This window comes from Pongo pygmaeus, chromosome 3, assembly GCF_028885625.2.
Source record: "Pongo pygmaeus isolate AG05252 chromosome 3, NHGRI_mPonPyg2-v2.0_pri, whole genome shotgun sequence".
Classification (NCBI taxonomy): domain Eukaryota; kingdom Metazoa; phylum Chordata; class Mammalia; order Primates; family Hominidae; genus Pongo; species Pongo pygmaeus.
This window is the reverse complement of record NC_072376.2, coordinates 176,189,754-176,213,501: the sequence shown is the minus strand read 5'-3', so window position 1 is coordinate 176,213,501 and position 23,748 is coordinate 176,189,754. Positions and strand designations below refer to the sequence as shown.

Here is a 23,748-nt window from a genome sequence, read left to right as displayed (position 1 = left end):
TAATCTTACAGGGCTTCTTTAAAATTGTCCCTAGATCTTTAAACTGATGTAAAGGCAAATACTTAAAATGTTCCACTCACACAGTTTCTCACTTTCTATGGAGAATTCTTTATATTAGCCTTTTATTATATAATAAGGTAGGCTGACATTCACATGATTGTGTATGGATAACCCCTTTGCATGTCTACAGTTGCAAATATAGAATGAAATTAAAATCATTGCCTAAGCTAATATATTTGTTTTATTAAGGTGAGTAGCTGTAGGCCGGATAGGGTGGCTCATGCCTGTAATCCCAACACTTTGGGAGGCTGAGGCAGGAGGATTGCTAGAGCCCAGGAGTTCAAGACCACCAACCTGGGCAACATGGTGAAACCTTGTCTACAAAAAATACAAAAAGTAGCCGAGCATGGTTACGCATGCCTGTAGTCTCAGCTACTCAAGTGGCTGAGGCAGGAAGAACACTTGAACCCAGGAGGTTGAGGCTCCAGTGAGCTATGATCACACCATGGTAATTGGGTGACTTGTTTACTTATTAGAAATAGATAATTGAAATAACTGGGTTGAGACTGTGCTATAGTTTGGACCTTTGTCCCCTCCAGATCTTGTGTTGAAATGTGATCCTGGTGGAGGTGTTTCGGTCATAGGATGGAACTCTTATGAATGGTTTGGTGCTGTCCCCATGGTAATGTGTGAGTTCTCACTCTGTTAGTTCACACAAGAGCTGCTATTTAAAAGAGCATGGCACCTCTCTTGCTCACACTCACCATGTGACATAACTGCTCCCACTTCACCTTCCCTGTAATTGAAAGCTTCCTGAGGTTCTAACCAGAAGCAGATGTCGGTGTCATGTTCCTTTTACAACCTGTAGAACTGTGAGCTAAATAAACCTCTTTTCTTAATAAATTACTCAGCTTCAGGCATTTCTTTATAGCAATATAAAAGACGATTATAGACTGTCTAGGGGAAACCTGGAATAGAGTGCAGTTTCATAACTTACCAAAGGACATGTTCTGTTTTGTGCTGTTTTAACAGAATATCACAGACTGGGTAATGTATAATGAATAGAAATTTATTGGCTCACAATTCTGGAGTCTGGGAAGTCCAGTATCAGGGCATGGCATCTTGTGAGGGCCTTCTTGCTATGTCATCACATGATGAAGGCAGGAGGGTAAGAGAGGACAAGAGTGGCTGAACTCACCCTTATAATGGCAGAAGTCCCCTAGTGAGGGTGGAGCCCTCATGGTCTACTCACCTGTTAAAGGTCCCGTCTCTTCATGCTGTTACAGTGGCGACTAAATTGCAACATGAGTTTTGGAGGGGACAGAGAGTCAAACTATAGTAGGATACTTCTTAAAAGCCATGTAGTTAAGTCATATAAATTCCAAAATGTATCAATTTCTTCTGTGTAGGTAAGTGACTAGTAATAGAAACTAAATTATTAATATGTACTAGTGGGACATAGGGAAGATATAAGTAATTACCATGGTGCCTGTGTACAGGTCTCCATTGTTTTGGGGCAGTGAATATCGAATGCTTTCTCATTCTTTTCCTCTTTTCCCACCAAATTGTGATTTGTCACTCCTCTCTACTTCTTTTTGTTCTACATTTTTTGTTGATTGTTTAGAGCTGGTGAACAGCAACTATATTTAAAAAAAATTGAGGCCAATTTGATAAAGAAGAAATGAGAATCTGAATTCCAGTTTGCTATAATTTTAAACTATTTATTAAATATAAAGAAGTGGTATTTAAAATTCTCAGGTACTGAAAATCTTACTGTATGTTTTAGGGAACAGTTTCTTAAGGTCCCAATCATTGAACTGGGGAGACATAGAGTCTCAAATATAATGTGTCATTTGTATGTATTTTCTTTCAACGATAATGTTTGGCATTTGGATTTGATTTTATTAACTTAAAAGTTTTTAGGCAGTATGTTAAACTGGTTCAATGCTTCGTACTAGTTCTTTTACACAACTTGCCATTATTGAGTTATTTTCTGTTGCAGAAAAGGCAATCTCTTTCACCTCTGGATGACTCAAATCAGGAAATATAAGCAAAAGAAGATAAACAATTCTTTCTGTGTCTTTACTTCTCAGTCTTTCCCAATCTGGCTGAGGCACATAAAGCAGACTTGAGGAAATTCTTTACTTAGTACACTATCTTAACCTGCTCAGGGTATTTAGAATTTTTTGAAATAAGTAGTCATGTACTTCTATAATTAAGTGCTAAGGAAAGTAAATTAGTGTATTATTAAATATTAGATCTTAAAAAAAGAATTAACTAATTTGTAGAATGAATTCATGTTCACACAATATGCATTCATAAAATATTCAGTCTGACGTTTCATGTTTAACACCAATAATCTCTGAGGTCTAAATGTTTAAAAAATAGGTAATTTTAGTAATGCAAGCTGGAAAATATAAAAAATAAAGAACAGTATTATTCACAAGAATTCATTTTCAGGTAATATTGCAGCTACACTGTTTATGATTTAGTGCATTCAGGATACAAAAGAAAAAAACGCATGTATTTGTGTCCTTTTCTGCAGATAAATTGCCAATATTTCAAAAGTTTTTTTTTACTTCTCATTTTGTAACCCAGTCTAATCCTAAATTTATATGGATATAAATTAGGATATGGATAATATCCTGTATGGAAATGGATTACATGCAATTATGTTCCAGAAACCAAGGGACTATTTTCTATAGCATGGCTGAAATTAAAGTTGAGAAATATTCCCTTAATATTACCTATCAGGCTGGGCGGGGTGGCTCACGCCTGTAATCCCAACACTTTGAAGGCTGAGGCGGGCAGATCACTTGAGGTCAGGAGTTTGAGACCAGCCTGGCCAACATGGTGAAATCCCATCTCTACTAAAACACAAAAATTGGCTGGGTGTGGTGGTGCATCCCTGTAATTCCAGCTACTCGGGAGTCTGAGGCAGGAGAATTGCTTGAACCCGAGAGGCGGAGGTTGCAGTGAGCCTAGATCGCTCCACTACACTCTAGCCTGGTTGACAAAGCGAGACTCTGTCTCAAAAAAAATAAATAAATCAGACCAAAGTACTTGTTTTGAGCTACTAGCAGCAATAAAATTACATCTCATTTTTGACTCTGTGCAATGATAAATTGCTGTCATATGCAATTACCTGAAAACAAAGTACAGATTCATGTATCAAATGGTAAAATACTTAATAATGAAAATAAGCCATGAAGAAAAACACCAAATATTTTCTTCTGTGCATTCTATAGAAAACATACATTTACACTGTTATCTGTATAAATACACACGTATTTATTTGAAGGCTAGTACAGAAAGCCTAATTGTTACGCATATTTTAGTTGAGTACCCTTTCATTTCTACTCATATAAAGGTGAAATGGGAATAAATTTTACATTGCATATCTTACAGTTAGTTCCATTACTGCATCTTTCAAACAGAACAAACTGACCTTGTTTATGTGGTAAAAGCTTTTTATTTATATTGAGGATAGATGGGCCAAACATTGTTTCTAACAAGAGATATGACCCAAATAGTAAAATAGAGCAGATGCAAAGGGATAAAATATTAGCACAGAATTCCTATTAAAACATAATAGATAGATTATGGTGGTGTGTAGTGTTTGGATGATAGAGATGAACTTCTAAAATGTTCTCAGTGTCAGTAGCTACTACAGTGTGCAAAACCTATTATTGCAGCTCTTTAAACCTTTTATTATTGCAGCTCTTCAAGTGTTTTATTGTGTGCTCCCATGACATACAGGAGTGCTGGGAAACATTTGCACTCTCCCCCAACCCACAGCTCTTGCAAATGTCTGTTTGATTATGTGTCATGCAGCGTTTCATCTCAGACATGATTTGGCACTGTCAGACTCAATTATATAAGCTTTCTTAATAGTTGATTTATTCAAAGCAAATGATTAATTTTCTTTAACATCAGTTTGGTTTTTGTTTTTGATTAGGTGTAATTGTTCGTATATTTGTTGGCAACAACATAAGTTCAGATGAATTCTTTTTAGCAAGAGTATGGGCAGAAAAATATTTACCGGCAGAAGAAAGTAGCTGTGGGCATTAATTTTATTCATTCAAATCCTGTTAAACTATATCAAATTGCTGTTGTGTAGGCGATCTAATATATGACTGTGGAATATATTACTTTCCATATTTATTTTTATTAGTCCGATCTAATATACGGACTGTGGAATATATTACTTTCCATATTTTTCTTCATAGAACATCACCCTGTACCATTATTCCACAGAACACACTGGGAAATGCTGTCATAGAAGATAGCTGGAAGACATTGTTGGCAGTGCACGTTTCTTGGAGATGTGTTTAGTCTTGCTAAGAAGACAATTATTAGAAGATCATGGGAGCCAGAAGAAATCTCAAATCTCTCGCATTAGGTTAGGAAACTGCTGTTCATTAGTGTGGGCTCTGGTTCCTGGTGTTCCATAACTGACTGAAAGTCTGTAAGATGTACATTTTTCTCAGGGGGAGATTCCATGGCTTTCATCTTGTTTTCAAAGTAGTATCTGAAGACAGAAAAAGAGGCTGGAGACAGAGAGTCCGTCATTTAGGATATAAATAGAAAATCATTCTTACATTAAAAGAAGGGGCACTATATTCAGCTTAACAAATTTAATGGTCTGTCCCTATTTTATGAAGCTGATTCCAGGCATATTGTTATAAACAGTGAAATCTAAGCAAGTCCACACAAATTCTAAGAACATTCTACAAATAGTTAAAAAATGCCCATATGCAACAACAACAGAAAAGGATAAGATACAAATGGAATATAGAAAATCATTCAGAGAAGTTTCTGGGAAGGAGAGAAATGAAGACCAGAATGAGACCATTCTCATAGGCCTAATAGGCTAAGGTGTCTCTCCATTTACTTAGAGGACCTGAAAGTTTATATATAAGTCTTATAATTGCATAATTTGTTTTTGTTATAGAAAAGCAAAATATATAAATTGCCATTATTAAAAAGTAGATTGAATCATGCTAGTTAATATTTTGAACTAAATAGTTAATTCTGTTCAAAATTTTAGTTTGAATTTAGTTCAAAATTAACTATGGGTCAAAGGACCCATCCAGGCACTTTTTCACATAGCTGGCTGGACTGGGATAGATATGTCATGACAGTTCCTAATGTGGGCAAGTAGCAATGACCCTTACAAATGCTCATATAAAATAAGTTTTATTTCTTTTTTTTTTTTCTTTTTTTGAGACAGCGTCTCTCTCTGTCGCCCAGACTGGAGTGCAATGGTGCGATATTGGCTCACTGCAGCCTCTACCTCCTGGGTTTAAGTGATTCTTGTGCTTCATCCTCCCAAGTAGCTGGGACTACAGGCATGTGCCACCACGCCCGGCTAATTTTTGTGTTTTTAGTAGAGACGGGGTTTCGCCATGTTGGCCAGGCTGGTCTGAAACTCCTGACCTCGGGTGATCCACCTGCCTTGGCCTCCCAAAGTGCTGGGATTACAGGCGTGAGCCACCGTGCCTGGCCAAAAATAGGTTTTATTTCTGTCTGTGAATGTAACATGAGATATGAGAATAGACTTTAGTTCTCATACAGTGCTCTACTTGTCATAATACTCATGACATTTTATTGTAATTGATTGCTTAAATCATCTTTTCTGTTAAAGTATTATCTGAGGGCCAGCACTGTTTTATTACACCTATCCCTACTCTAGTACAGAGAAGCTACTTGAGAGACAGTAACTGAAACCTTGTTTCTAGATACCACTCTCTGATTCATCACCCCTGGGATTCTCCTTTGTGTTTCTAGAGTATAGTGGTTTATATGTGTGGATTCAAGATAATTGCGACAAGCATTCGTGAGGATTCTTTTTTTTTAATGACTTGAAAGTATTTCACAAGGTATCATAAACCTATTTTAGCACAGATTTCCAGGTCAGTTGTTCATCAAAAATGGCCCTGAAAGATAAATGGAACATGAATTCTCTTTTTTTTGGAACTGGTTTCGAGAGGACCCTATCACCTCTGATTTGGAAATCATGGCATTTTAGAAAAATTATTTTTTCCCTAGGATAATAAAATTTGCTTAAAAAAATTCAACTTTAGATGACACCAAAATTTGGCTACCAAATGATTAAGGCTAATCAATCTGCTGCAAGGTTTTTGGGTTGATCTCTATATGGTCATTCAGTAAGAGTGTATCCATGCTGTTCTATCCGTAAACATACCAGAGTGCTGACTTTTACAGATAGCAACGAATAATGGATGATGTATTCATGCGTGCGTGTGTGTGTGTGTGTGTGTGTGTATTGCTTCTAGGGAGTTTAAAAATAAAGAATAAGAGAAGACTTAGTATCCTAGGAGACATTTGCTTTCCCTTCCTGGTTTTCTCTACTTTGTAAAATAGTTCAGGATGAGAAAGCCATCTGAGGCCATGTACTTAGATTTACTTGAAAGTATGAAAAAAAAAAAAATTAGAAGCACAAACCTGTAAATCTCTTGGAGCAACAAGTGGGGAAGTACATATAAGTTGCTGTTAATATTTCCGTTAATGAACCAACCTAGTGAAATTAGGTTTAGAGAGCCATTGAAATTTAATATATTCATTTATTCAATGAACGTTTGTTTTGTGCTTATTATTGGTCAGTCATTTGATGCTGGGAATGCAATCCTAAGTGCAATAGTAGAAAATGGATAAATAAAGACACTAGGTGCTATAATACAAGTATATGTTTGTACAAGGTATGGTGAGAACATAGAGGTGAGAAAAGTCTATTCCACCTTGGGTACAGATGGGAAGAGGAGGAAGGTAGAGAATAATTCACAGAGAACATGATCTTAGGGCTGAATCTTAAAAAATAAAAGATAAACCTGAGAAAAGCCATAGAACTGTAAAACAGCTCAGCATGTTTTGAAACCAGCAGATAGATAGGTATGACGGGTATGAAGAGTGTACAAGGATGGAATAGAAGAAAACAATTCCTAGAGCTAGAAAGTAACTGTAAGTCAGGTGACAGGAGACCTTTGGGGCCTTACTAAGGAGTTTAGATTTTATCCTGGAAGTAATGGGACATGAATTGACAGGACTCGCAATGTTAGGGATTGTGCTGCAGAAGGAAGGTGTCTGGAATGACTCTTGGCTTTATTTATGGTTTGAATGGCTAGGTAGGGTGGTAGTCCCTGAAAAAGGGATATATTTTGCATCTTTTATGTGTTTACATCTTCACAACAATTTTGTGAGGTAGTAAACATTAACATTTTATAAGGAAGAAAAGTGAAGACTTGTATAGTTTAAAGATTTTGTTTGATTTCTTGCAGCTAGTACTTGATGAAATCATATGGAACATAAGAGTTGTCTGATCCCAGGATCTGAGCTTGTAGCCACCATTGTAGGATTCCTCAAAGGCACTAGTAAACCACAAGATTTTCAAAAGTTGGAATTGAGGAAGAGAAGAAGAAATATTATAACAAAGACTAAGGAAAAAAACTGTTAAATTTATATTTAAGGAGACATTAGTGCTAAGAAATTCTGCTAGAAACTAACTGCATATATCTAATACCCACATATGCCTTAATACATCTCTCTCTCTCACACACACACAGACATACACAGACATACACACACGCACGAACAAAAATAATTCAAGGTTAACTCAGTGATACACTTTTCTATTCATCCAATTATGATTTTCTCAAAATTCCATAATAAGGACACTTGTGGTAGCAGTTACATAATTAAACTACACATTTTCAAGGGTTTCACTTATGTATACACCACTGGGTTAAAACTTCATAACATTTTTGGACCTATTAATTAGTTGGAAACTGGATTGTTGTTTATTAGCATTAACTCAATATCAATCAAAAACTGATGATGTGTCAGATTGCCATATTGTGTCAGTTTTAGGAATTTATTTAGAATAAGTTTAGCAAGAACTTAGACTTCTAAAATCTGTTGAATGCATCTGTTGCATCTTTATTGATTTATTAAATAAATCAATTTTGCTTCAAGAGGCAATTTAGTGTCGATGATATTAGTATACATGATAATTTGGCAAACATGTAGTTTTTTGTTTACTTTGAAAATTGTGCATAGAAATAGATATCTACAAATAAAACTGATAGGGAAGAATTATGCAAAATAGCTGCAAGATTTTGTTGCATTTGTACACATTATAAAGGGTACAACTTGTATTTTCAGTAGTAATTTCCTATTAGTAACACTGGTCAGTGGTCATATTGAAAGAACTTGACTTTTTTTCTGTTTGTAGATTTTGCCTGTTTAATCATTTAAATCAAAATGTAACCCACAGGATGTGTCAGCCCAGTCACAAAAAAAAACTACCAATAAAAATTTGCAAAAATACTGCCCAACCTTCTGAATAAATTTAATTAAAGAAATAAAAATAAAATTAAGAATACTATTTTGAGTGTATCAGATTGGCAAAAAATAAATAGAAACATGATTATCATATTGAGTATGGCAACGGCTTCAAAAAAATTATTGTCCTGGCTGGGCGCAGTGGCTCACGCCTGTACTCCCAGCACTTTGGGAGGCCGAGGCGGGTGGATCATGAACGAGGTCAGGAGATCGAGAGCATGGTGAAACCCCGTCTCTACTAAAAATATAAAAAATTAGCTGGCCGCGGTGGTGGGCGCCTATAGTCCCAGCTACTCAGGAGGCTGAGGCAGGAGAATGGCGTGAACCCGGGAGGTGGAGCTTGCAGTGAGCCGAGATTGCACCACTGCACTCCAGCCTGGGTGACAAAGCGAGACTCTGTCTCAAAAAAAAAAAAAAAAAAAAAAAAAAAAATTATTGTCCTATACCAATAGTATCAAACTTTATTGAGAATAACAGAAAAAATATACAGAGTCTTTCATGCCTGTGGTCCTAATGATCCTATGTTTTGAAATTTGTTTATGATGACATTATGAAGAAAGTCTAGTTGACTGTCACATTTTTATAGTTAAGATAACCGTCATAGGAAATAGGATATTATGAATAACTTTATGCCAATAAAATGTAAAAATGTAAGTGAAATAGTCAAATTTCTAGAAAAACAAACTTATGAAAATGGATACAAAAAGGAATAAATTATCAGAGTAGTCCTCTATTAAGTAGAAGCCATATGGAAAAATAAAAGAATTTTCCCACAGCAAATACCCCAGGTCCAGATATCTTTACCAGTGAATAAATATTTTAGGACAAAATATGTAATTTTACATAAACTTTACCAGAAAGTAGAAAAATAAGAGACAATGTCACCCATTTGTGAGGACAACATAAACTTGATGCCAAAATCTGACAAGGACATTATAAAGAAGAAAAATTGCAAGCAGATCTCACAAATGTAGATATAAAAATACTACTCACAGAGTGAATTAACAACATGGAAACAGCAAATATAAAAAGAAGATACACTACCAAGTAGGACTTATTCCAGGAATACGAGATTGGTTTAACACGTGATTATTCATCATTATTCATCACATGAACAGAATGTTCTGAATTTATCAACTTGGCATTCCCACTCCTGTGTAAGCCTTGAAAATAAATTTTCTGGAATCCTGCGTTCAGCACAATTCTGGATTCGAGTTGATCAAGGAAGGCACAAGATTGGACAGGTAGAAGCAAAGGAGGGGTAAATACCAGGAGGAAGCTCCTGGTCCCAGACTTAGTGACAGACACAGGTAGCTCTAGCTTCTAGCTCTGCCCAGCTCCTGGACCTGCTGACTACTAAGTGCTTTATTGCCATTTCCTCAGAGGTGGTAGATTGCATAGACCTCTCCACAAATCCCCTCTGTGGTTCTACTTTAGTGGCCAGATACATGCAGTTTCCTGAATTTTACCTCATGCTCCTACATACCCACAACTGTCATATTAGTGATGCTGTTATTTCTCCATTCTCTTCCAGTCTTTCCTTTTCCAGTTTCCCACACATTGGTGTATGCCCTAATTCCTGTGGTAAACCTCCTTTTCACATGATATTTTTAGTGGCTTTATTTTTCTGACTGCATCTTGGCTAATACAGTTTTTGGTAATAGAAGTGAATTAGAGTAGAAGCAATAGAATTTTAAGGATGAGAATCCTACTAGATTTAAAGGCATTAGTGACCTCATTGCCATGGTAAATAAAACACAAGTAGTCCATGGCATGTAATAACTAAACAGGTAGCTAGGGTCTAGAGAAGATAACTTTAAGTGATCAAGTAGTTGCTGCAATAAACATTATTGTGGGAATAAAGAATAAAGGCTTTTGCATTGATTTGATTTCTACTAAGTGTACTGGAGGATACGGAAGAAGGAAAAGATGAGTTCATGGCTTTAAATCCTAATCCACAACCTGGGTAGGGATCCAGGAAACTTCTGTAATTGTCCTGGAAAACACAGACACACAGAGAAATAGCTCCTGTAGCTGCAGGGTTAAAATTTCTGAAAACCAAGCTTGAAGTCTGATCCTGTGGGTGGCTGAACTTACAAATGCAACAATGTGGATGCATCTCAAAAACATGATGGAGAGCAAAACTTCCAGGTACAAAAAGGATATGTGGTCTAATTGCATTTTTGAAAAGATGAAAACATTAAAATTAACCTTACGAGTTTTGATGGCATAACTATTAAAAAAAAGGGGGGATTACCATAAATGGTAGGAGAGGAATTATGAAAGTGGAGAAGTGAATAATAATTGGGAGAGGACCAGAGGGGACCATTTCCTTGCTGGCCATACTCTCTTCCTTGGATTGACCAAGGTAACAAGGGTGATCGCTTTGTGATAGTTTTTTGAGCTGTACACTTATATTCTGTGGAACTATCTATATATGTATTATTTCTCAAAACCAAAAGGATTAAAAGGAACCCTGAAGTGCTTGCCATCTAACTGGGAAACAAAAGACAAGATTCTTAAATAGCTGACAAGTCTCTAAATAATCTGGCCTCCTACTAATGGTTTGATATCTCAATTTTTCTTCTTGTCTCCCTGTGCTCCTGCATCTACACATACAGAGTTGAACGTGATCGGAGAAAACCCAACACTCATGCTGTCTGGTATCACTTGAGATTCATAACTACCAAACCTAAAAGGGAGCCTTAAAGCTGCAATATTTTTTTCCTAGTCCATTCACTTGTCACTCACCAAGGTGACAATTTCATAACTCTCCTCTGCAACCTTCAAGCCCTCTGTTCCCTGATTTCATTATCCCTCCTCAGTAGCAGTTTTGTTTTCCTCTTTGTACTGAGAAAATGGAAACAGTTTTATTGGGTGGACACAGAGCTGTATCATCCACATCCCTCTTCACAAAAAGAGCCTTATACCCCAGCTGCTGGGGTTAGCAGGTATCTTTCAGCATTCAGCAACCATAAAGTCCATCTCACTTGTGGAGAGCCCAAAGTGCACCTTTCTAGGGGGAGCCCAAATCCAGTGTCCATTTCCAGAAGGAGTGGTTGAGGCAGCATAAAGGCTGGAGGAACAAATCCAGAGCTTTCTTTGGGTTGGTTAAGCTTTGCCAAGCATGTACTGTAGTTTGAATTTCTCCTCCATCCATTTGTTTCCTCTCTCTCCCTTCCCTAGGTGTTGATCCCTAACACATATTCAGTATTCCAAATTCCATCTCAGTATTTGCTTCCAGTGAATCCAACCTGTGATACCTCAAACACATTCAGATTTCCATCACCATGTTCACCTACCAACCTGCTTTTTTCCTCAATATTCTATGACTGCCTTCTTTACAGAGTGCTTTTACTTAAAGCTAATCACTTCATTTGTGTACTGTCTTTGCTTACTGAGAGAGATAACTCTAGCAATTCTTTCTCCCCCGCCCCATCATTTTTTCCATTTTGTAAAATTGCTGTTACCTCTCTCATCTTTTTTTTTTTATCCTTGCCTTGGCCCATTTCACCAGCTACTGAGCTGTTCTGCTTTCTTTTGCAAAATTATTAATAATCTCAGACTCCCAATTCCTCTTCTCTCATTTCCTCTGTAGCTTATTCTAATCAGGCTTCCCCCTCCATTAGTGGAAACTGCCCTTTTCAAAGTCATCAATGGCTTTTACAGTGCAAACTATGATGGTCTGACCTCAGTCTTCATCATACTTAACGTTTTTTGCGTGATTGATAAAATTTTCTACTCCTTAAAATGTTGCCCACTTGGCTTCCAGGACATCAAACTCTTTTACTTTTTTCTCCTCCTAGTTCAAGGCTCACTCTCAGATGGGCCACCTAGTGCACAATTCCAAGAAATGCCGTTTACCTAGAACAAAACACTAGCAGTGGCTCTACTTCTCAGTCCCCTTTTCTAATTGATTCTCTTTTCCCTGTCTCTTAAGGTAGGAGGGTCACAGAGTTCATGCTTGGTCCATTTATGTTTTTTATGTACACATCTCTCTTCCAGACACTTGGACTCAGAAATGCACAAACTCCCTGACATCTTTATTTAAATGACTAATAGATATGTTAACATGTCCAAAATGAATTCTAAATTCACCCCAAACTTGTGCCACTGGACATTTCTGCTCCGTCAGTTTATGACAACTCCATCCTTCCAGTTGCTCAAGCTCATTCTATTTCATTTTATTTTGTGTTTCAAAACAAAACAAAATAGAAGAACAATAAAGATTGTATATTACTTTTACTTTATGCTCAGAGATGGGGAGGGAATAATGGTGGTTAAAGAATTAACCTACTTTCCAATTTTCTAGGGATAGCACTCTGAATTTAAATGTTTCAAATGGGTTGACAACCACCAAAGACATTTTCCCACTACTTCCTCCCTCTCCTCTGGTATTCAATTACTTTCTAACTTGACTCATATTCACCTATTTTTTAAACACCAAATCAGTCCTTCAGCTTTATATCTAGAAGTATATATTCAACACTTGTCACTTCTGAAAAAAGCAAAAGGTAGTTATGCAATAGCTGAAGTTATGTCCAGAAATCTACAAAAAAAAAAAGAGATTTTTTTGCCAGATATAAATTAATAAGGAGTTTTCTGAGGAAGCTTCAAAAAGCAATTTTTGGGGTTTACCTTTTTAAAAATGTTTCCAGTGTTTAATATGTGAAAAGGAATACAATTTCTAGTTATTATAGAGGGAGAAACAAAACTCAAGCAGCTCTATCTCAGTTTTTATGTAGGCCTTTAATCCATTTTTTAAACTATAAATAAATCCCTAGAGATTACGGTTCCAGGTTCCTAAGACTAAATATGTAAATAACTACGCTACAAAGTGCTAGAGCTCATCAATTTTGAGTTACAAAAATCCATAGTAGAGTTTAACTTGATGGAAACAAAAATGGGAAAACCAAAAACAAAACTGAAAGCTTAAAATCTGTCTCTAGTTCCTTTCCTCTTTCAGTGAAAATGTGTTGAAGCAAATAAACATCACTTTTACTTGACCTTAGATTTCCAGATCAGTAAGAGAATATGCAAAATTCATTTACAAGTTAACTTTCAAGGTTAAGATGATGATACAGTAGTTCCCCCTGAGCCTTGGGGGGATATGTTCCAAGACCCTTCAGTGGATGCCTGAAATCACAAATAGTAGCGAACCCTATATATACCATGATTTTTCCTATACTTACATACCTATGATAAAGTTTAATTTAGGAAATAGGCACAGTAAGAGATTAACAACAACTAATAATAAAATAGGACAATTATGACAGTATTTTGTAGTAAGAGTTACGTGAATGTATTCTTTCTCTCTCTCTCAAAATATCTGATTTTACCTCACCTATTTTCAGACCATGATTGACTGAAGGTAACTGAAACCACGAAAAGTGAAACCACAGATGAGGGGAGAGTACTGTGTCCTCAAATGATGCTGTGGCTGGTGATGGTAACAGCAAGTCTACCAGCCTAGTCAAGCGTTCTTATCCATAGAAGAGTTGCCATGGGAACCTCATGGCAACCCACAGATTTCAAGTACTGTATGTTCTGCCTAAATAAATAATGAAAAGCTATCTTATTGAATGTTCTCCATATCTGCATACTTAATAGGGCAGGATGCTACCTCACATATCATTTGCAGTAAACAAAGGTAAAAATGAGAGACATACAAAAGTAAGATAAGGATTACATCTCTGCATTTTAAAAGCATATTTTGTGTTAACTAATTATGATCATTCTGGATCAGAAGATCAGACACATATCATTGCTTATTCAGACCTCACCTGATCCTATTTATAGGCCCCTCTCAAACTCACTGAAGATGGCAGTAATCTCTATATCTATGCAGAGTGTGAGGTAATTCTAGGAGACACCTTTCTGTGCAAAATGTCAGGTGTTAGCTCCCCATGGAGGAACTCTCTCCTTGCCACTTGAGGACCTCACAGAAACAAGTTATAGCATTCTTTTTTTAGGCTGTGAGGTAGGGTTAGATCATCCTCACTTTCCTGTTACCACTTGTGTTCTTTCTATATATGCTTTTTAAATTCACTAACTAATAGAAAAATGCTTTGAATACATTATTAACCCCACAATAAGAGGATTTTTTTTCTTTCTAGACATATTGAAATATTTTAGACACTAGAAAATAAAGGATTTTTAATAAATGGAGTGTAACTACTCAAAACTGTTTTCTTCTTTCCCCAAAGTGAATAAATAACAATTGTAGGCTAATGTTTCAGATTAGCATAGGTAGATAATATTAGTTTTTTAATCACGAAATTATTTTAAGTGCATCATTTGAGAGAATTTATGGTATAAATTCTCTATAAATTTTATATTTGATAAGAAATGTGAAGATAGAAGCTAATGAAGAGGGAGAAGAACTAAGTATTCTTGAGTTGTTTGTGAAAGTAGTAATTTAATCTAAGTTGTATTCACTTAGCCCCTCCAAGATTAAGTTTCTATGTGGAAAAAAAAAAAAAGGGTGAAAAGGAGAGCACCAAAACCTTACATGACTGGAGTTGATTTAATAAAAAGCTTGTTTCTGCTCCTCACTGAAATGCCTTGGAATGTGATAAGTACAGTCAGAAAGTTTTTAATATTTACTCTCAACATACAGTAAAGATTTAGGAAGAGAAAGGAGGGAATAGGGAACGCAGTCTTCCTAAGCCTAATTTCATTAAGAAACTTAACAAAGGGAAAAGACACTAAGCCCTTTTCTTGTAAGAAACTCACCTGAAAAGGGAAGGGATCCAAATATGAACAAGAACAGTGACTTAGCACTGGCTTCTCAAGAAGATATGTTTTCCTCTGGTGCATAATGCCTGGCACATAGTAGGCCCACGGAGGGTATTCACTGAATGAGGGAATGCATGACAGAATACATTAGAGAGTATAGTTTTGCCTGCGTTAACTTTAATTGAATACATTTTAAGAATAATATGTTACTCTTTGAAAACCCATATTTCTTTTATTAGTTTTATAAAGCATAATGGAAGAAAATATCAGTGAAGCACCTTTTATTGTAAAGATTTCTTGATTTATCAACTAATATGGAGGAAATTTTTGACTAAGTGAAAAAACAGGTTAGTGTAAATCTTAGCAATTATTACTTTAATCTGTGACTGGCTTTCTCTTATTGAATTCAGTGCTTAACATTTGAATATTATTTTCTTTTCATAATTGAAGTTGGGGAGTAATAGATGTTCTCCAGGTGTCAACTATTGTTTTAGGAGGCTTCAAAAGAAACATGAGCAAGCTATTGGCTAATGGGCTTGAATTAATGGTTATTGGAAAGTTAAAAATGTACCATATGCCATGATCTAGGTATCTACAGCCATTTCTCTGTTCTTTCTCCATATCCTTGTCTCTCATTCTTCCACAATCCTTCCCTGCCTATAAGCAATTACAGTGAAAAATGCTGGAGTAGAATGACATAGGATCTTTAAGGTCAAGGGCCAGGTGATTTCAGATACTATGACTTTTCAGAAAGCCCAAATAAGTTATTTCCTTACTTACATCGCTATTGATGTATGCAAATTATGATGCATGCAGGAAGAAAAAAAAAATTTCTTAATTTCCACACTCTAGCAAGCTAAATGCTTTGAAATATACTTGACAATGTTCTGCAATATTGAAAGTAGTATCTATTTCTGATGTTTCAATTCCTGTATGTCAAACATTATCAAAGAGGGCAATATCGCCCCCAAGGGGATAAAACTTCATTATTGGAAGGTGGAAAGTTCTTATCTTTTTAATGTACAATATTAAGCACAGACGTACATACAGTAATTACAGATACAGCATATCTGGGGTATTATAATTTCATAATGGGGGATTAGGGAAAAAATGTCTAAAAAGGCTCCTTGGCAAACAGGGCGGAGGGGATAACCAAAAAAGCTTAAGAAACACTATTGTACATTGTGCTTTCCATTTATTAAAAAAATCTTATTCTCCCCCAGGTTCAGGCTAATGGAACAAATAATAGAGAACTAATAGTCCTATGGGAACCATTTTTTTTAAATAGTCGAGCAATGTAGGACTCTCAGGTAAAAGCTTCTTTACAGACTGTGCTTAGATCTGGGACTGAAGTGAGGTCCTTATTGTTTGAATTGTAGTCAAGTCATTCCTACAAGACGATCTAAACCTGAAACAGAAAGAGGGAAAGCTCTGTCCTGGAGAGAAAATTGCACAGTGAGAGCACAGTGTACCTGGACACAGAGTGAAAGAGCAGGCTGAAGGAGCCTGCTGTATCTGAGCACAGGCTAGTCTCAGCAAGTACACATAGAGACCTGCTTCTGAGCCCAGTGATCCCCTCTACTAGCAAAATGACATAGTAAGTAGCAAGAGTCTCAAAGTGCTGGGCGCGGTGGCTCATGCCTGTAATCCCAACCCTTTGGGAGGCCAAGGCGGGCGGATCACTTGAAGTCCAGAGCTTAAGACCAGCCTGGCCAACACGGTGAAACCCCGCCTCTACTAAAAGTACAAAAATTAGCTGGGTGTGGTGGCGGGTGCCTGTAATCCCAGCTACTCGGGAGGCTAAGGCAGGAGAATCGCTTGAACCCAGGAGGCGGAGGTTGCAGTGAGCAGAGATTGCACCACTGCACTCCAGCCTGGCCGACAGAGCGAAACTCCATCTCAAAAAAAGCCTCAAATTAGCCACTTTTTCTAAGAAAGGTAGGTGTGGAGAAATAACCCTGAAATGTATAATTCTTTGAAAATATGAGAAAAGAATGGAGGAGTCACTCAAATGTGTGGTACTACAAATTGAAATGAATTTTGTCTACTAGTTTTGCCTAATTCGCCACTGATAAATAGATCTTTATTTTAGATTTCTATGTATAAGTTAATATTCATCTAACACTCAGGTGTTTTTTTCTATATTCTGTAAATACCTCAGAAAACATAAGATTAACTCTTGATTGTTTTTCTGAATTATTTATTAATTAAAATAAATTATTTTTTCCATTTTTAGGCTGAAATCTTATTGGATGATTCTGTATCAATATAAGAAACAAATGGGCAGAGAAAAAATACAGGAATTAAAAAAAGACTATTTACTATTCATATTATTTCAGTAGTTCTTTTTCACTTTAGTTTTCATTACAATAGAAAATGGAAACGTTAGACTAGTGTTGTCCAGTGAAATACCCTGCTGTGATGGACAGGAACTGTATAGGCGCTTTCTAATATGAAAGTGCTAGCTATTTGGGATTAAGTTCTTGAAGTGTAGCAGTGGGACTGAAGTATTAAATTTAAATCTCATTTAATTTTAATTAAATTTAGCATATAGTCACTTGGGGCTAGTGCCTTACCATATTGGTTAGTGCAACACTTAGATTCTGAGGATGTTTGGCATACTTTAATTTACAAAATTAAATTCCTTAGTTTGAAATAATGTAATAAGAACACTGGCAAACTATTGTGAGTTTTCCTCACTACACATATTTGGGGCTCCTAGGTTAATATTACGTCTTTGTTTGGGATGACTGTCAATAGTGGTCTCCTGGTTCAAATCCAAAGAAGGAGGCCTCCCACAGGTGTGGTTAATGAAAATGCATTGATTAATTGTGTGTTTCTTACACAAAAAAACTAAAGTCCTTTAAACGATTAGACTAATATTAAAGAATATTAGTATTGACATGTTTAAATGAAATATGCAACTTAGAACAAAATGTTTAGAAGTAAACATTTTTCAAGATATAATTGGCAACTTGCTCATAATTTTCCTTATTCTCAGTCATAACTTAAGCCTAATTCTCAGCAGAAGTTGAATTAGAGCTTGCATTCAGTGACAAAACCTAGCAGACACTTATTGAACACTGCAAAAATAAACATGTTTTCCACATCTGCTAAAAGATTTAAGACAGATACAAGCCAGGCAAGTCCAAATAATTTACTTATAAAATGCAATATACTTGTTTAGCCAAAAGGAAGTATATCAAATTTACTTGAGTTAAATAGGTATTTTATTTTGTAGGGTTGAAATTTTGCTTTCAATGCACTCAGTTTATGATCTTAAGAAATTATTTCCAACAGATTTTTATGCAATAATAAAAGACTGTCTTCTAAAGTATAGAGACAGCATGAGATAGGATATTCATATTAATTGGTTTAATATTAAACAGCTGACACATTTTTAGTTAAGGGTCACAGATAACAGCTTCAAAAGTGATAAGTTTCAGCTTGTGATTATTCTGTTTGCCTCCAGTTTTTACTTTAGGAACTATTTACAGGTAACATTTATTCAGCATTTTTAACTATACACCAGGCACTATGTTAAGTGGTAATTTGATAGATGTTATCTTACTTAATGTTTATAATAATGCTATTATATCAGAGCTGTTATTATCTGAATTATTATCATGAAGTAAACTGCAGTTCACAGTGATTAACTTATCAAAGCTCACACAGCCAGCAAATTGCAGAGCTGAGATTTGCATCAGGCTCTGCCTCAGTCCAGAGCCCATGGCTCACATCTTAACCTCTGCACCAACTGCATCTTAAGAATTTTCCAGCATATAACAATACACGCCAGGAACAACAATAGGGACTTCAAACTAATGATTAAATAGCAGAGGGCTGCTGATCCCTTGGTATATACTGCAAGAATAACACTTTTAATAAAGGGTGAAGAAAGATTTGTACTGAGTCAAAGAAAATTTCAACGACTGTTTTTGTTTTGGTTTGGTTTCCTGAAACATAATTTCCCAATGCACAAAAAAGCACTGAGCAAATTGTTGAGTTATGGATATAATTAAGTTAGGTTTCTCTTATGCACAAATAATAGCTTTCCTAGTTATTTATACTAAAAATCTCCACGAATTTCACAAGATCTAAGTAATCAACATTGAAAGTGGAAAGATTGCTTTGCCAGGATTCTTATGGAACCTCTTGCTCTGCTGTTATTCAGAAAGTAAAGTGTATCACTTATATTGCATTGTAAATTGTTCCTTAGTGATCTTTCTTTCTGATCGGCTAGTTAGCGAGTTCAGTGTCTGGGATGGGTGAGTCTTCTTAAATATAAATATCTATTCTTGATACTTTACTATAGCTGAGTAATTTCAGAAATACAAACAACATCTTTGGGTGTCCAAGGTTGGTTATATTCAGTGAAACTAGAAACAAAATGAGATCACAGGTATGAAATATATCAGAATCCAGTATTAACCCAACATTAACCGTATTTTTATAGCCATTTTTACAATAGTATCTTTTTTCACTGAGTATGTATGTTCAAATTTATTGAAAACCTATTTTTATGGATTGCTAAGTAAACCAAATATGGCATTAATAGAACTACAGCCTTAACTACATGCTTATTGTCAGGCCTCTGAGCCCAAGCTAAGCCATCATAATCCCCTGTGACCTGCACGTGTGCATCCAGATGGCCTGAAGCAAGTGAAGAATCACAAAAGAAGTGAAAATGGCCGGTTCCTGCTTAAACTGATGACATTCCACCATTGTGATTTGTTTCTGCCCCACCTTAACTGAGCGATTAACCTTGTGAAATTCCTTCTCCTGGCTCAGAAGCTCCCCTACTGAGCACCTTGTGACCTCCGCCCCTGCCCACAAGAGATCAAGCCCCTTTGACTGTAATTTTCCATTACCCACCCAAATCCTATAAAACGGCCCCATCCCTATCTCCCTTCTCTGATTCTCTTTTTGGACTCAGCCCGCCTGCACCCTGGTGAAATAAACAGCTTTATTGTTCACACGTAGCCTGTTTGATGGTCTCCTCACACGGACGCGTGTGACATTTGGTGCGGAAGCCCGCCTGCACCCAGGTGATTAAAAAGCTTTATTGCTTACACAAAGCCTGTTTGGTGGTCTCTTCACATGGATGCGCATGACATTGGTGCCGTGACTCGGATCGGGGGACCTCCCTTGGGAGATCAATCATCTGCTTCCCTGACTATTCCTAGGCTACAGCCACACCTCATTGCCGCCCTTTTCCCTAGTACAAAGCCTCCTTCGCATCCTCCCCTTGTATCTCCCCACCTTAATCCACAGGTATGGGAAACCTCTATTCCCTCCTTGACCGATCATGCACCCCTTACCATCCCATTAAAACCTAATCACCCTTACCCCGCTCAACGACAATATCCCATCCCACAGCACACTTTAAAAGGATTAAAGCCTGTTATCACTCGCTTGTTACAGCGTGGCCTTTTAAAGCCTATAAACCTCTCCTTACAATTCCCCCATTTTACCTGTCCAAAAACCAGACAAGTCTTACAAGTTAGTTCAGGATCTGTGCCTTATCAACCAAATTGTTTTGCCTATCCACCCCGTGGTGCCAAACCCATATACTCTCCTATCCTCAATACCTCCCTCCACAACCCCTCCACAGCCCATTATTCTGTTCTGGATCTCAAACATGCTTTCTTTACTATTCCTTTGCACCCTTCATCCCAGCCTCTCTTCGCTTTCACTTGGACTGACCCTGACACCCATCAGCCTCAGCAACTTACCTTGGCTGTACTGCCGCAAGGCTTCACAGACAGCCCCCATTACTTCAGTCAAGCCCAAATTTCTTCCTCATCCATTACCTATCGCGGCATAATTCTTCATGAAAACGTGCTCTCCCTGCCAATCATGTCCAACTGATCTCTCAAACCCCAACCCTTTCTACAAAACAACAACTCCTTTTCTTCCTGGGCATGGTTGGATACTTTCACCTTTGGATACCTGGTTTTGCCATCCTTACAAAACCATTATATAAATTCACACACACAAAGAAAACCTAGCTGACCCCATAAATCCTAAATCCTTTCCCCACTCCCCTTTCCATTCCTTAAAAAATAGCCCTAAAAGCTGCTCCCACACTAGCTCTCCCTAAGTCATCCCAACCCTTTTTTGATTTCACACAGCCGAATTGCAGGGCTGTGCAGTCAAAATTCTTGCACAAGAGCCAGAGCACACTCTGTAGCCTTTTTGTCCAAACAACTTCACCTTACTGTTTTAGGCTGGCCATCATGTCTCTGTGTGGTGGCTGCCGCCGCCCTAATACTTTTAGAGGCCCTCAAAATCACAAACTATGCTCAACTCACTCTCTACAGTTCTCATAACTTGCAAGATCTATTTTCTTCCTCATACCTGATGCATATACTTTCTGCCCCCCTGCACTATCTCTCACCAAGCTGAACTCATTGCCTTAACTCAAGCCCTCACTGTTGCAAAAGGACTACGTGTCAATATTTATAATGACTCTAAATGTGCCTTCCATATCCTACACCACCATGCTGTTATATAGGCAAAAAGAGGTTTCCTCACTATGCAAGGGTCCTCCATCATTAAGGCCTCTTTAATAAAAACTCTTCTCAAGGCTGCTTTACTTCCAAAGGAAGCTGGAGTCATTCACTGCAAGGGCCATCAAAAGGTGTCAGATCCCATTGTTCAGGGCAACGCTTATGCTGATAAGGTAACTAAAGAAGCAGCTAGCATTCCAGCTTCTGTCCTCATGGCTGGTTTTTCTCCTTCTCATTGGTCACTCCCACCTACTCCCCGACTGAAACTTCCACCTATCAGTCTCTTCCCACACAAGGCAAATGGTTCTTAGACCAAGGAAAATATCTCCTTCCAGCCTCACAGGCCCATTCTATTCTGTCATCATTTCATAGCCTCTTCCATGTAGGTTACAAGCCGCTAGCCCATCTCTTAGAACCTCTCATTTCCTTTCCATCATGGAAATCTCTCCTCAAGGAAATCACTTCTCAGTGTTCCATCTGCTATTCTACTCCTCCTCAGGGAATGTTCAGGCCCCCTCCCTTCCCTACACATCAAGCCTGGGGATTTGGCCCTGCACAGGACTGGCAAATTAATTTTACTCACATGCCCTGAGTCAGGAAACTAAAATACCTCTTGGTCTGGGTAGACACTTTCACTGGATGGGTAGAGGCCTTTCCCACAGGGTCTTGAGAAGGCCACCATGGTCATTTCTTCCCTTCTGTCAGACATAATTCCTCGGTTCGGCCTTCCCACCTCTATACAGTCCGAAAACAGGCCTTTGCTAAATCAAATCACTCAAGCAGTTTCTCAGGCTCTTGGTATTCAGACCCCTTACCATCCTCAATCTTCAGGAAAGGTAAAACGGACTAATGGTCCTTTAAAAACACACCTCACCAAGTTCAGCCTTCAACTTAAAAAGGACTGGACAATACTTCTACCACTTGCCTTTCTAACAATTTGAGCCTATCCTCGGGATGCTACAGGGTACAGCCCATTTGAGCTCCTGTATGGATGCTCCTTTTTATTAGGCCCCAGTCTCATTCGAGACACTAGCCCAACTTGGACTGCACCCCAAAAACTTGTCATCCCTACTATCTTCTGTCTAGTCATACTCCTATTCACTGTTCTCAACTATTCATAAATGTCCTGCTCTTGTTTACATTGCCAGTTTACACTGTTTCTCCAAGCCATCACAGCTGATATTTCCTGGCGCTATCCCCAAACTGCCACTCTTAACTCCCTCTTAGAGTGGATAGATGATCTTTGTTGACAGGGTACACTCCAATGCTTTCACCCTGATGAGGTCCTATTCTTTGCTTTTATACTCACTCTTATTCTTGTTCGCATTCTTATGCCACCCTCTACCTCTGTCCCCAGCTATCTCCACGCTATCAATCTCACTCACTCTCTCCTAGCGGTTTCTAATCCTTTAACAAACAATTGCTGGCTTTGTATTTCTCTTTCCTCCAAAATCGCTGAAGCCTCAACTTACTCACTGCTAAAAAAAAAAAAAAAAAAAGGGACTGTATATTTTTAAATGAAAAGTGTTGTTTTTACCTAAATCAATCTGGCCTAGTATATGACAACATAAAAGAAACTCAAGGATAGAGCCTAAACTTGCCAACCAAGAAGTAATTACACTGAACCCCCTTGGGCACTCTCTAATTGGATGTCCTGGGTCCTCCCAATTCTTAGTCCTTTAATCTGTTTTTCTCCTTCTCTTATTCAGACCTTATGTCTTCCATTTAGTTTCTCAATCCATCCAAAACCATATCCAGGCCATCACCAATCATTCTATATGACAAATGCTCCTTCTAACAACCCCACAATATCACTCCTTACCACAAAATCTTCCTTCAACTTTATCTCTCCCACTCTAGGTTCCCACGCTGCCCCTAATCCCGCTTGAAGCAGCCCTGAGAAACATTGCCCATTATCTCTCCATACCACCCCCAAAAGATTTTCGCTGCCCCAACAAGTAAACACTATTTTATGTTATTTTTCTTATTAATATAAGAAGACAGGAATGTCAGGCCTCTGAGCCCAAGCTAAGCTATCGTATCACCTGTGACCTGCACGTATACATCTAGATAGCCTGAAGCAAGTGAAGAATCACAAAAGAAGTGAAAATGGCCGGTTCTTGCCTTAACTGATGAC

General features: G+C 37.5%; 1 protein-coding gene across 5 annotated transcripts in view; it reads left to right on the top strand.

Annotated features, from left to right (window-relative positions):
- NAF1 (nuclear assembly factor 1 ribonucleoprotein) overlaps positions 1 to 20,174 on the top strand; it is a 64,268-nt gene extending 44,094 nt beyond the window's left edge. The window contains exons 10-13 of one of the 5 annotated variants that reach the window (XR_008502114.2): positions 4,258 to 4,402; positions 13,716 to 13,901; positions 15,339 to 15,446; positions 19,690 to 20,079. The gene's annotated coding sequence lies outside the window, so the exon portion shown is untranslated. Of the gene's footprint in view, positions 1 to 4,257; positions 4,403 to 7,298; positions 8,451 to 13,715; positions 13,933 to 15,338; positions 15,447 to 19,689 lie in introns of those variants that run through there. The other 4 variants (XR_008502110.2, XR_008502111.2, XR_008502115.2 and 1 more) reach the window with 4 other exon arrangements.
- Positions 20,175 to 23,748: the final 3,574 nt, after the last annotated feature.